We start from the raw sequence: 15,251 nt of genomic DNA on the forward strand, positions 1-15,251 counted from the left end.
AATTCGTAGAGACAGAAAGTAGAATGGTGATTCCCAGAGGCTGGGGGTAGGGGATATTGGAGAGTTAGTGTTTAATGGATACAGAGTTTTTAGTTTGGGATAAAAAGTTCTGCGGATGATTGTTGGTGAAGGTTGCACAACAATGTCAATGTACTCAGTGCCGTGGAACTGTACACTTCAAAATGGTTAAGATGGTAAATTTTATGTTGTGTATTTTACCACAATTTTTTTTTTAAAAAAGAGTAACTGTTCCCATAAGCTTTACTGTTGTCTTCTCTTTTTGCCACAAACTTTTCGTTTAAAGATATAATTCTCTTGATTAATATTAAGGAGAAAAACGTCATCTGTAATTTAAGGATGCTATTTACAAAGCAGAGGAATAACATGTTGACTTTTCCCACATCCACACTTAAACAATGTCTGAAGCTATTGCCCTTAATAGTAGCTACATTTGGTAGAATTAATTTGGAAAAATGGTGCTGGTGGCTTTTCCCTTCACAGTCTCCTGACTTTTCCCTACTGAACAGCCTCCTCTGAAAGTTGCACAGCTGCCAATTGTGTCAAACAGATAATGACATTTGTCTTTGTGCCTTTGGATGGTTTGTGTTAAGTTTATTTAGTATGAAGCTTCTCATTTAATAAGATTGGAACTAGTGTTTAGTCAGTTAATTGAAAAAGTTGGTTAAAGCAGAACATAAAATGTGTTAAGGTAATTTTTTATCCTTTCTTCATCCTACACTTTGTAAAGAGGCAGGGAGGTAGGATACCTCTAAAGCATCATTTTGAAGAAAGGATCTGAGTGGAGCAAAGAGCAACAATTTCTAGTTAACGTTCCTAGGAGAACAGGTAGTTTCAGGAACTAAAAACTCAGTCAGGAACTGACTGTTATTTTAGTTCTTGCCTCAGAACCAGGCAACTAGATTTTTATCAGCACTCTCCCCACCACCGACTATTTACAGTTTCTCCACAAACCTATTTCAGTATTATTTTATTAATTGATTCATTTTATTTTCTCCAAAGCATTCAACTTAGTTTTCGTAGAAATCACTTTTCCTTTGCATTCATATTTCCCTGTCTATGTAAAAGTTAATATAATTATAACAAGCACAATTGGCATTACAGGTTTGGTTTGAACCCACCACTCGGCAGATGGGGGTACAAATGTGCTGTGACACTGTAGGGGCTCAGAGTGCTGTGAACTTCACTGGTGTATTTTACTGAAGGAATGGAGACCAGATTAAGGTGGGTTGGTCAAGAGGAGACTGGTTAAGAGAGCGTTTCTCGGTTCAGAGTCTTTATGAACTCTCCTGCCTTTGGGAAAATATTTCTAGTTTCATCAGACCTCAGAAGCACAGTAGTCATTCAGTACCCTCCGGTTATAAGCATTTCATGTCCGTTTTACTTGATATTCTCCAATAATTTGTCAATGAAAAAGTTATGCCAGTAGCATTTTCTCTCTGTTTAAGGCTGTGGTCTCCTGACCTCAGCCCAGAGGCCCTTTTATGTTTGTTTTCTTTAAATTCCTTCCTTTGAATCAGTTGTCACAGAGAACCCTGGGCCGCATCTCTGGGAGATGGATTGTCTTCCATTGCCCCGGTGTCCTGTTGTGTGGTTTGGCACACTTGTCTTTTTCTGTGTGAGCCCGATACTGGGAGTGTGGGGAGCCAAGGTGGTAGAGCAGCAGCTGGAGCAGTGGGAAGAGGGAGGGAGGCCTGGTGGCAGAGACGCCTGGACGGGACGGGACCCGCTGTGGGTGTGTGATCCCACCATCATTACCACGGGCCAGCCTAACGTGACGTCAGTCCCTCCCCTTGTCACTTCATATTGGAATTGTGCCTTCTGGCGAAAGGTAAAAGCTTTTTCCTTTTGTATGCTATTTATAACAGAGCATCATTTTATGCAGTTCAAGCGAGCCTTCAAAAATAGATGGGTAGTGAGAGGTGGGTTTTGTTTTTTTTTAACCTAGAGGCTGTTCTCGTTCAGTCTACTGTGTTGCCATATATTGTAATTAAAACTTGTTACATCTCATGTGTTTAAAAACACCAATCTTGAGTTTAAAATAACCATACCAAGCCGTTGATAAGGCACAGCTTCTGTTTTTGATACTGGATGGATAAACCTAAAACAGACAGATTTATGTGAAAAGATATTCTGGATTCCAGAGAAAAGATGGTTTACTCAGGATGCCTTTTTCTTTTTCTTTTTTCATTTTTTGCCAGCAAATGCTCTCAGCTTTTGAAATATGGTTAACCCCAATTATCTTTATATGGAATACAGGCAAGTAGAAACTTCCAGAAATTCTTGGCTACTCCCACCCACTCTTTCCTTTCTGTCTTTCCTCCTGCAGTCATTGGTTATTATATATGTGCACGGAGTGCAAACTAATATTAATTTTGGCCTGAGCTTCAGAAAAATCACAATGCATTAAGGAATGATTTTTTTTGGAGTATCGGAAATTTTACATACCATTCTTTCCTTCTCTTAGCACGTTTAATTGATTGTATGCAGGAACATCTTATATTCCTTTTCTCTATCTGCATTCTTGTGTCTATTTCTGTATTGTGCAAAGAGAACCAGTTCTTCCAGTCCCCTCCATCTTGGTGTTAGCAAAGAAGGAGAGAGTAAAAAACCAGCTTTGACCTGCTATTGAGGTGGCTGGCTTTATTTCCCATCACTGGAGATGTTGATGTTGTGGCAGGGAAGCCCATAAAGCTAAATTAAACACAGCCACATCAAGGCTTGCATCAAGGCAATAAACCAGGCAGGGAGGGCTGCTCTGATACCAGGTCAGATGAACACATGGGGGCATGTGGGAGAGAAAGATTAACTAAAAATAGTTTAGGAGTCTGAACTATGCTGTGTAATTTCTTTCCTTAAGCATTAGTGAATATATGTAAGGCTTTTTGTTTGTTTATTTTCATAGAAACAAGCATTAGCAGTGAACATTTTCATACTAGTAGGTGGCGTTGCTCTCCTGAAAGAATCATTGCTTGAAAAATCTGAGATGGCTTTGTGTGTGTGTGCGCGCGCACGCGCGCGCGTAGCTATATTGATCAAATAACAAATTCAATTGTTTGAGTGAAAGCAAAACAGTGCCTTTGTTTTTGAAGAAGCTAACACACAGGTACATGTCAGATTTCGTAAAATACTTAATGTTTACCAGAATTTTCTAGGCTGTTTTAAAAAGGTTTTATGCAGAGGTAAATACTGATTCTGCTCCCTGCCATGAAGGGTGTAGGTGCAGTAGGAAGGCCCAGTGGCAGGAAGGGGCCCACACCCTCTACTCTTCATCAGTTTCTCCTTACTCAGCATCACACCATCTGCACCTCCGATGTTGAGTCTCTAGGTACCAAGATCCTGCTGTCTGGCTTCTGTTGCTTCATGCTGCAAATCCCTGATGCACACTTATAGCATAGCTTTCTTCTTCTGTTGTGCAGAAATTCTGACTGACAAATGTAAATGGTGGTAAATAGTTCCAGGCTCTACTTCAGGCCCAATTATATGTATGTATAATGCATATGCACATACATATATATAAATATAAGAAAACTAAACATACAAACCTTTAATACTTTTCATAGCAACAACTTAAATTCTCTGGCTTTTTCTCTTCTTTAGCACACTCCATGTGTCATTTGTTATGGTTGTAGTCCTATGTGTAAGTACACTTATTTTCCAGCTAGTTTTTAAATAAGTTCTATGTGAGGCTAGTGATTTCATGAGTTGTGAGATGATAAAACAGTAGCTAGGAATAACAGGACACATAGATTGTATAATATGGGGTTGTTGCCTCCACAATTTTTCAAAGAATTTGGAAAAGCAAGACTTTTAATAAATAAGAAAGTTAAATATAGGTACACCTTACATGTTTGGTTATCAGGTAGCATTATCAATTGCAAACACAACCTTAAGCCAGGATGCCAAGCAAAAAAGGCCTCTAAGCAGCCCAAATAGACCCTGCAGAATTTAAGTGTAAGCACTTGGGGTATATCAGAGGTAGCAATCATAAAGGGGGAGCCAACTAGCCTGGGACCTCAGTAGTCCCTGAGGACATTTTTATGAATATCGTTTATTACACTCTTACATGTCCTTTAATAATGATGACTCAAGGCCATCAAGAAAAAGTATTCACTGTTATTTGATTTCTGACAAGGCAGGGCAAGTTATGGTATATTCAAAAGTATTGAAATAAAACTTAATGCCAAAAGAATAATGTCTTGCGCATCTATAACGCTCAGTAGTATAGAATAGCACATGATCCCAAGGTTTAGGAAAGCCAAGATATTATTGTTAACAGCTACAAGGATTTAAAATGTTCCAGAAAAAGTCACAGGCTTTAAGTGGGACAGGAGAAGGTACCCACAGTAACCCGTGGTGGTGGTGTATATACTCGTGGTGTATGGTGGGGAGAAACCGGAGGCAGGAAAAGTAGTTAGGTGGCTGTAGTTGAGAGGGAAGTGGGGAGTTAAGGTCAAGAACCTTAATCTGGGTAGTGACAAGGGGAATGGAGAGGAAGGGATAGATGCAAGACATACTGTGAAGCCTGCAGCATGAAGTGATTGACTGGATATGGAGGCACGAGGGAGGGAGGGTTGAAAAGTGACCCCAGGGACCAGCCCCATGGCCTAGTGGTTAAGTTCGGCATGCTCCGCTTAGGCGGCCCGGGTTCGCTGGTTCAGATCCTGGGCGTGGAGCTACATCGCTTGTCAGCCATGCTGTGATAGTGACCCACATACAAAATAGAGGAAGGTTGGCACAGATTTAGCTCAAGGTGAATCTTCCTCAGCAAAAAAAAATAAAAATAAAAGTGACCCCAGGTTTTGCAGCTCTTGAGTCTGGGAGAATGTTGTTCAACTACAGAAATGTGATGGGCAACCAATTTTGCAGTGAGGGAGACTGGCTTTGTTTTGGGGATACTGATTTGGGGAGCTGGCCAGACCTGGCAGGCCTTTGGACTTGAGAGCCTGGAGCTCTAAGAGGCTTTTTTTCAGCTGTTCCCGAGACAAGTGAAGACAGGCATGCTTTCATTGTTGCCCTGGTAAGTACTTAATAATTATTGGTTGGTTTGTAGTTCTTTTGAATTTTGTGGGAGCATTAGATTTGCTTGAAAACAAATTTTGTTCAGATACATAGTTGTTACTTACAAATAAAAAGTCAGTAATTAGAGCTGCTCGCGCTCTTGGAGAGTGGGAATAGAAGCTGAGGTAGGCATGCTGGCCTGACATCGCTGTGAAGTCTCAAGTTTACTCTTGAAATGTTTTGTAAAAATCTCCATTCTACTCCCTGATGTTTATTTAAATATAATTTTTAAAATATGAAAGTATTAATAATTGCCATCAATCCAAAATGAAGTTTCCTACCACATTTCTGTTGTGGTGTTGCTTGGCTCTTCTTGGTTCTATATAGGTATGCTTTGCTCCTGACTTTGTTTGAGCTGCAAAGAGAAATGCAATTCCTGCCAGCAATGTGACAGCTCTTTTGGTTCAGCAGTGAATGTTTTTGCTGTGTTATTTCCATCATCTTTACACAAACATTTTAAATTAGCGGAGCCTTATGAAATTCTGTTAGGAATGCAAGATAGTACAGCTCCTATCATTGGGACTTTTTTGTGGCTGGATTTATAATAGGGTAACAGAGAATGCCTGAAGGGACTAGGTAAGACTTTTGTCTTTATAGAAAATTGTGCCTAATTTTATTGAAATGGCTAATTAGTAACTGCAGATACTGTCATTTAAGGGTTAAGAGTCCAAGAGGTTAAATAGATGGACTTGAGGGAAGTCAGACTTTAGGTGACTTGGATCAATACCTTTTTAAAAATTACTACCCTGCAAATTAGTGAGCATACTACTTTTTCCTGGAGTGAGACATTTTCTGAATAAAGAAATTATACAAATAACTTTTTTTTTCCTCAGTCTGGATATAATCGGCTTGGATTCCTATAGCCAAGGAGAAGATTTTGTTATTACAAACTTTAGCATGTGTTTTTCTAATCAGGGTGATTAAATCAAACCCTTCTTTCCATGCTACAACTGTATTTCAAATGAATGCTACAGAAATAGGAAACTAAACTCAAGGGGAGTATACAATACTGGCTAAGCTTTGCTTCTGTTCTTGGAGAGTTTCCCATCTTTCAAAGTGCTGGAGCCTGAAGGCAGTTTAGAAAAGTAAGTATTTTCTCAGGCATAACTTATTGAATCTCTAATGATTATTTTTCAGTGTCAGAGTAAAACTGTAGTTTGCTATCACATTTGTGCTCCATGGACACTGTTGTGAAACAGTTGATTTTATTGCGGATGTCCTTTTAGTATAAATGATTTTTCATAAATTTTTCAAATGGCATCACTTTTCCCTGGGAAAATAAATTCTGATTTTGCTAGCCTTTTCTGTCTAAATGACTGTTTTTGCTCTCTTCTCACTTTCCTCTAACCTACCCCCTCACCTTTTTATCAATGTATTCTGGTGACTCTTCTAAATATTGGCTTCCCCAAACCTAATGCAAAGGAGCACCCACTGATAAGTTTAAAAAAATGTCTTCCCTTTTACTTTCAAGCTCTGAGTGTGAATTGTTTTTATAATTCAACAATCCCAACAAGGGTTTTCTTTTTAAATTTCCCTTTTTTCTTACCTGTGTTTTGAAAGTGTGGGTTTTCTCCTATATTTGATGCTTTTTCTAAGTCACACAAAGAAATTCCCTAGCAATGAAAAATAAAATTCACCCATTGGAATAGAGAGGAGAGCATATTTCCGTTAGAAAATCTGTATGAGATTTATTCACTGAATGTAGATTGCAAGGGGATACTTGTCATGATCTGCAAGTCACCTAGATATTTGCATAGAAAAATCAGTTCTTAAAAATTATTTAAGAGGCTGGCCCGGTGGCGCAAGTGATTAAATGTGCACGTTCCGCTGCGGCGAGCCGGAGGTCGCCGGTTCGGATCCTGGGCGTGCACCGACGGACCGCTTGTTAAGCCGTGCTGTGGTGGCGTCCCATATAAAGTAGAGGAAGATGGGCACAGATGTTAGCCCAGGGCCAGTCTTCCTCAGCAAAAAAGAGGAGGATTGGCATTGGATGTTAGCTCAGGGCTGGTCCTCCTCACACACAGACACACACACACACACACAAAAAAAATTATTTAATAAGAAATTAATTGGATGGGATTTTATGTACTAAGAAATATGGCTTTCAGATACTTGGAGGGCCTTTCTAACAGTAATCAGTACATATAAGGAATCAGATGCACTTTAAAATTTTTCCTCTGTAACGTGGAGGTACTAGCGTCTGCCTGTTGTACAGTGTTAATAACAAAATCACATCCATTCACTAAGTACTGTGGATGCCGAGATGAGCAAGACAACCCCTGTCCTGGAGAGCATTCTCAAGCAGATGTCTCGACGAGTTTTATAAGATGAGAAGGGTAGTTAACGTGGTGAAGGAGGTAAGGAAGAGCATTCCAGGCAGAGGGATATCAGTGAGATATGAGAGCCTATTGGTGCATTTGGGGTACTGCAGGTGGGTCTAGTGTGACTCGAGGGATGCAGAAAGATGAGACTGCAAAGGTCAGCAGGAATAGGGTTCTGAAGAACTTCCTTTGCCACGCTAGGAGTTTAAGTAAGGTAGTATTGACCAGTGATTAAGAACATGGGTCTGGGTTGGATCCTGGCTTTGCCTACTCCTAACCTGCTCTGTGACCTGGGACAACTCTCTTGGTCTCTGTTGCCTCATCAGTAAATTGGAGCTAATAATTGTACCTACCTCACAGACATGTTGTGATGATGAAATGAGGCCAACACCTGAGAGCGAGCACTCAATAATTGTTACTTCCTGTTATCGTTGTTGTTGATGATGTAACTATGGTTACTGTCATCTAAAGGCATGTGGAGGAATCATTAAAGGGTATCATTAGAGGATGTTAGACAGGAGAGAGATTGATGACATTAGCATTTTAGAAAAACGTTTCTGGCAAGTATTGTGGAAGGATGAGGGATATTGGATTAAGTAAGATGGATAAGGCACGTTATTGCAGTAGTCGTCCAGGTAAGACAAAATGGGGCCTGAACTGAAGCAGTTGCTGGGGGAGTGGAGGGAGGAAAGGATGAGCTGGAGAGATTGAGAATGGAGATTTGGTTGGTGGTAAATTTGATGTGAAAGAAAAAACCCCACTGTGTCTAGGGTAACTAGCAGGCTTTAGATTTGAGTAACAAATGAGGAAGCCAGAGAGAAAATATATGAGGAGGAGCAGCTTTTAGGAGGTGAGAAGATGGTGAGTTTAATTTGGATTTAGATTTCATGTGCTGGTGGATCTTCCCAGTAGAGAGATCCAGCAGCCAGTTAGGTACCAGTATATAGTTCAGGAGAGAGATCCAGGCTGAGCTTGAGATATGGGAGTTAAGAGTAAAGTCATGGAAGTGAGTAGAAGTGAGGAGCCTGAGAAGCCAGGACTGGAAACCACCCACGTTTATAGAAGCCCTCTGTATTTAAAGAACTTGATGATAGGGGCTTCTACAAGAAGGGACCCCCTAAAGAAGATTAAAAAGAATCTGGAGAAATAGAAGAAAACCAGAGAAGAGGCATGTTACAGAAGTTGGGATTGGCTGGAGGTGGGGCTGGGAGAGTGGTTCAAGAGTGAGCTTGTTATGGAATAGTTGGGGCCAGTACGTGGGCGGTAAAGGGTGGTGCCAAGTGCCCTTCGAAGACTTGGCTCTGGAGGGAAAGGGAGACTCTAGTTTATCAACATGGTTCCCTGTTCCAGTACCCTGCTAATCTGTGGCTGAGGCTCCTTAACAATCCCTCTCCCCTCCAAAGTCTCCCAGTAGGTTCAGCTCCACTGGGTATTTTGGGACGAAGCCTGCCCAAGATCAAGCCAACATGCCCACTGGGTCCAGCCATGTCCTTGTTACCACTTTCCAATAACTAAACTAAGCTCTTTCCTTGCTTTTTGAGCCCCCTTTCCTCCCCCTCAAGCTCGCAGCCAACTCCCTCCCTCTCTCCCTTTCTTCCCCCATCTGTCCCCCTGCACCTCCCAGTATTAAAGTCCCTTCTCTGGTTTCTAGCCTAGTACTTCAGTTGCTTGGAGACTGAGGTTCTACCTTTTCACTCAGTTTTTTCTCTTATGAATAAATCTTCAAAGTTGGGTCTTTGCCGCCTACTGCTGATTCACCTTCCTGTCAGCTTGCCTACCTTTTTGAACCATCTCATTCTAACTGCTAGATTCACCTCATGATGGAGCTTGATCTACCGATTGTTTAGTCTTGGCCATTTCTATCACTGACTGTCCTTTGTCCACAGTCTCCTAGAGCCTGCTACTCAGTTTTCCCATAACAACAACCATGACCTGTATTTGTTGAGCACAGAGCTTTATATACATTATAACATTAATTTAGTTAACAGTCATTGAGTGCTTGCTATTTATCAGGCACTATGCCAAATACCACAGGTATATGATTTAGATGGCAGTTTTATCTGTTTTACAGATGAATAGACTGAGGCATGGTTTAGTGACTTTCCCAAGTTCACACAGTTAGGAAGAGGTGAGCCAGCCCACAACACAGGTCTGTCTGACTCCAAAGCTTATACTGTACTACTCCAACTGTCATACCATGTTAGCAGTTCTCTGCTCTCCCTGCTTTGGTTTGGACTAGTTGAATGTTTCTCAAACTGGGGTCCATTGGCCTACTATTTGGGTCTTAATTTCCATTGTGTCCAATCCTACATCAAACTAAAGTTTTACAAGTTTGGTTTCCTGGTATGGATGGATCTCTGTTGTTCTTATCCACATGTATAGTGACCTTTGCCATAATTAACTAATTTGCTTTCCTGAAAGGTAAGTTTTGTTAAAGAAATTTTAAATCAGCCTTTTTATTCTGGGGGTAAGTAGCTCTCTGTGGGATTGTGGTAAGTCTTCTTTAAAAACTTCAGGAGAAATGTCATAAATATATACACATAATGTGATATATTTGATACATATTTGAAGTGCTTGGTTTTTTTTGTTTAGTTTCGAGATGTTGGGGAGGAAGCCCTAAGTCCTTGCCTAGAACGTTTTATAAATCAATATACTAGTTTATGATTTTGGAGATGGGAAAGAATGACTTTTCAGTCCACAAGCATATGTGTTTGTGGATAGTTTATTACTATTTGAAGCACTAGTTTTTTTCCACAAATCGCTTAGATTTTATTTGTAGATTTACTGTTGATGACAAAAAGGGATAAAGGATTCAAAACTGGCCATTGTTATTTAAATATTCAAAGTGGACTCTGTAGGCCTGAGGTTTGCAATGCTGGGCAGGATTCATTTTTAATGAGTATCAGTACTTTCACTAACATAACTGTGATAAGGATGAAGTAGATGGAGTAGAAAACAAAACTCTTCCCTTGAGGCAACAGAGTAAAGAGTAGAGAAACTGGAAATCATGGATCTTACACTGTACAGCCCCCAACCTCTTCATTATTGATCAGTTCCAGCTTATTTTGGAATTTGCCTTAGTGTTGCTTTAGGGCAGGGATTGGCAAACTTTTTGTGTAAAGGGCTAGATAGGAAATTCTTTAGGCTTTGCAGGTCACTTAGGTCCCTGTTGCATATTCTTATTTGTTTTGTTTTTGTTTGTTTTTTTACACTCCATTAAAATTTTGCTTTCAGTGGCCGGCCCAGTGGCACAATCGGTTAAGTGCGCGCGCTCCACTGCGGTGGCCCAGGGTTCGCCAGTTCTGATCCTGGGTGCGCGCCGACGCACCACTTGTTAAGCCATGCTGTAGCGGTGTCCCATAAAGTAGAGGAAGATGGGCACGGATGTTAGCCCAAGGCGTCTTCCTCAGCGAAAAAAAAAAAAAAGAGGAGGATTGGCATTGGATGTTAGCTTAGGGCTGGTCTTCCTCAAAAAAAAAAAGAAAAAATTTGCTTTAAAAATCTAAGAAACATTCTTAGCTCACTGGCCATACAAAAACAAGCCACAGGCTGGGCTTGGCTCCTGGAAGGTAGTTTTCTGACCCCCGTTCTAAAGGAACCTTTTCAACTGAGCCCCATGATCACCTGAAATAAATGTAAGCTCATCTTCCATCCCATCCTCCAGAAAGTATAGACTCCCTTTCCACCCCCAGCATCCTATTACTCCTCCTCACTCTCAGACTTTTAGTATGGCCTATCTACCCTTCCTTTCCAAGTTCATCCTCTAATCTAAACCCTTATTGCCCTGTTGCCTGAATTATTGCAGCGATTGCCTGCTGTGCAGGTTTCTCTGCTTCCAGAGGAATTTAGTTTAGACTGGTCTAAACTGCCTATACATAGCAATTAAAGTAATGTTCTGGACATATAGTTATACTATGTCATCTTTTTACTCAAGTTATGTTAATTTCTTGTTGTATTGAAACTAATCATTCTTATCTTTGAAAGGTTACCGAGCTTCCCATACGTGGAACATTTATTCATTTCCTATGTGAGCTCACAGGTCATAAAGCAGGTTATATTTTGCGATTACTTTCTGGACAAACCTAAAATTCTTGGTCATAATCAACTTTGTTGAAGTACACTGGTACAAGTCAACTCCAAGTTTGTAAGACTTAGAGGTAATATTCAGAGGCTCTAATAACAATGGCAAAAGTGAAGTGTCAGTCACTGTGCTTTACAGACATATTGGCCTCCGCACCCTCGCAACAAACTAATGAGGAAGGTACTGTTGTTTTCACCATTTTACAGGGAGGACGCTAAGACAGAGAGGTCAGTGGAGGAGGTGAGTGGCAGAGTCAGGATCTAAACCTAGGCTGTCTGGTGCCAGAATCTGTGTTTTTGAACCCCTGTCCTATATTGCTTCCACAATGAATTAATAGTTAAAAGAAAGACTTTGAACCTTTACAGGAAAGGAAGGAATCATTCAAACATAGCTTTAACCTTCATTCCTTTCCCTGCCAAGGTCCCAGTTCTCTTTGTATTTGTTGTTTTGCCAGATAGTTTGTGAACTTGGCTGAACTTCATAGATGGAAGTATTTGAATGTTTGAAGTAGGGAAGAGTTGAAGGTTATCAGAACAGAAAAAGTACAGCTCTTTTCCCCGAGCACGATCAGGTGCCTTTAGATAGAGTGTGCCAGGGACTCTATCCATAGGCAAAGAGAAGAGAAAGCATTTGAACATGATTATTCATTGTGAAAATTTGTTAAAAACATCAACAAAGCTCTGTTTTGGTCAGCCATCTGCTGGAAGATGGAAATGAACTTGTTAAGAATTTGCAGTTGTTTCAGAAAACTGTTGATTGCTGTTTTGTTTGTGGATTGCATATTGTCATCTGGGTTGTTAATTGCTCGGGAAGAGAAATTCTATTTTCTGTTTCTTTTGCAATCCAAGCCCAAATTGCTGTTTCTTAGAATTCTGAGTATAGGAGGGTGATCTATGAATGTTGACAAAGTGAGATACAGATATCTGATCCTATTGAACAATACTTAACTTTGATCTTCACCTGTTTGTTTCAGTTGAGTCCTCAGATACGTAAGGTAGAGAAAACTGGTAAATAAAATTCTTACTTTCCACCCTGTTTGGGTAAGAATAGCTTGTTCTTTTGTAACTAAAACACTTTGATCATAATAAAACATATCTTAAATATTACCAAGCCATTCTTTGTACAACTTTTTATTGAGGCCACTATGTGTCAGGCATTGGATGACTTCTCTGCTGCAGGCACTGTTGTAGGTGCTCAGGATACAGCCAAGAATAGAACAAAGATCTGAGTCCCTACCATAAAGCTTATATTCTAGTGGAGACAAGAGATAATAAACATAATACGGAAGTAACTTATATACTGTGTGAAGTGATAGATGCTATGGGAAAAAAGAGTAGGCCAGGGTGAGGGGGTGCCGGCACGCTGGGAGGAGGCGGGTTGTGGTATTATAGATAGGGTGGTCAGGGCAGGCCTTGTTGTGATGTGAGCAAAGGCGTGAAGAAAAGCCGAGTGGCTAATTAACTGTAATGCTTGTCACCTCCTCTTACTTTATTACCACTCTTCAGCTTGTGGTAGATAGACCGTGCTTAAGTTGAGTCCCTGTTTTATTCCACTGGTTATAATCTGTGATGTCTTATTTAGCATACATCGTGGAATTTTGAAGTGTCCTCCTCTACCGTTTGCCACCATAATCAGAGCAAATAAATTAAGGCTTTAGAATTTGTGTTGTATAAATGTAATTTATGTGGGCCAACTCTATAGTTTTTGTGGTTTGATTATTTTTAGCAAGTGCAGTCTTCATGTTTTTTTAAAACTTGCTCTGGAGGTGTTCGTATGAGATAACAGGGTACAGTGGTGGGCAGCTTTTTCTTTTGCCTCTAGATTGATCATGTGCAGTGCGTACAAACTCTCACCTGTAACGTCTTTCATTTATGCAGTTAAAATTATTCTCATGGGGGAGGTGAAGTGAGGATGGCTGAAGAATGGGGCATTCCTCCAGGGGAGCATAGAAAAAGAGGGAAGGGTCTGTGTTGTAAGAGACCCTCTCAATTTTGATACTTGCCTTGTTTCCAATTATTTGTTTTATTGTTTAGAGAGTTTGTCCTATCTACTTATGATCTGAATAATAATTTACTAAGATAGGGCCTTATTTTCTAGAGCACTGTGAAGGTATTGGGTACTGAGCTGGCTTCTCTAGCTACCTGCATTCTTTGCCTGACTTAGTAGTGAGACTTTGTAAACACGAATCACATCAACCCTTAGGAGTAAGGATCTCTTGTCACTGCTGGTGGTAGATGTACCAACAGAGAGAAATTCAGCTGAAATTGATTTTATTAAGTCCTTTTATTGTCTACTTTCACTCAATGGGAAATTTCTCTTCTTGGTATTTGTGCAAATTGAGAGTTGAATTAAAGCTAATTTCTAATGTAATTATCCAGAGCAATTAATTCTTAACTGTAGGTTTGCCAAGGTGACATTTTACGTGATAGGTTTGGTTTGGAGCTAAAGAGATATGTCGTGCAGAAATTGTTCTTATATAATTTCAGTACCAAAATTATTCAGTGGGACAACTAAGACAAATGTGTCAAAAAGTAATTATAAAGTACTTGGGTAATTTAGTATTTGGGATCAGCTACTTGGATAGTGTGCCAATGTTTATCTTAAAAATGGGATCCCAGGTCTCTAGAGTCAGCTGACTTGTGCACTCTGTTGTAAAACTGCTGAATGAGCCTAGAGGATTATGTTTTAATTCTCATTTTTCTAAAACAATTAGTAAGATAAAGTACTACCATTTGTATCAACAGTGATCATATTTACTAAGCTTAAGAGCTTAGTAAATTTCAAAATAACTTTTTTACCCAGATTTTAAAAATTGTCATCACTATACCTTGTAAAATAAAGTATTTTAAAATTATGTTATTGAAATTTTTTTTATTATAGCAGACTGTTGAGAGGAGTGCTTCTTCATGGGTGTGCTCAGATTTCTTTAATTATTATAGCTTGATGTCTAGTCAAAAGCACACTTTATTGAACGTTTTCTGTGGTGCCTGGCATTGTTCTAAATGCTTTATGTATGTCTTATTTCATCCTCACAACAATCTGGTTTGATGTAATCTTCATTTTATAGCTAAGGAAATTGAATCACAGAGAGGCTAAGTGTATTCGTTCATTTATTCAGTAACTATGTTTTGAGTTTATATGATGTGCCAGGCATTGTTCTAGGTGCTGTGGATACAGCACTGACAAAAACATTAAAACAAAGTGGAACAAAAAAATTCCATTTAGGGAGCTGTTAAGGACCTTGCCCAGAGTTGCACAGCTGCTAAGGACAGAGCTGGAATTTGGAACCTCGCTCTTCACACCAAGGTGTGGGCATGTCCCATTCGTTTTTATGTCCAGAGTTTCCCATCTTTCTTACCAAATATTAGGCAGTTACCTTCTGTCTCTTCAGCAGTTTAACACGTTTTCTCACCTATTTTCTGTCATTCCCATATTCCATCTTTTATATTTGCCTTTTATGTGGTATTCACATTTGTGCACGCTGAGGCTGTCATTGCTAGTCCCCAGGAACACTGTTCTCTTTGTGTTGTTTTCCCATATATCTATACCATTTATATTTTTATGTCCTTTCTCTCCCTCCTCGCCTTCTTCTTTTATTTCTTTTCCTTTTCGTCTTCCTTTTCCCTCATTCCCCTGACTACCTTCCTTCCTTGCCAGAGTGGATGCTAGCACCCAGAGGCAAAGAAGGGCTGGAGAATGAGCAGAGAGGAATGTGAGCTTACCCCTTCCTCCAGTTGTTGATGGGAAGAGAGGCCAGAAAAAAGAACAGC

At 40.0% G+C, this 15,251-nt stretch overlaps 1 protein-coding gene across 1 annotated transcript in view; it reads left to right on the plus strand.

The window, feature by feature from the left end:
- Positions 1–15,251, plus strand: part of PHLPP1 (PH domain and leucine rich repeat protein phosphatase 1) — a 222,918-nt gene that overhangs the window by 65,288 nt on the left and 142,379 nt on the right.

The sequence above is a fragment of the Ceratotherium simum genome, chromosome 14, assembly GCF_057802395.1.
Source record: "Ceratotherium simum simum isolate JZ-2026a chromosome 14, ASM5780239v1, whole genome shotgun sequence".
Lineage (NCBI taxonomy): Eukaryota > Metazoa > Chordata > Mammalia > Perissodactyla > Rhinocerotidae > Ceratotherium > Ceratotherium simum.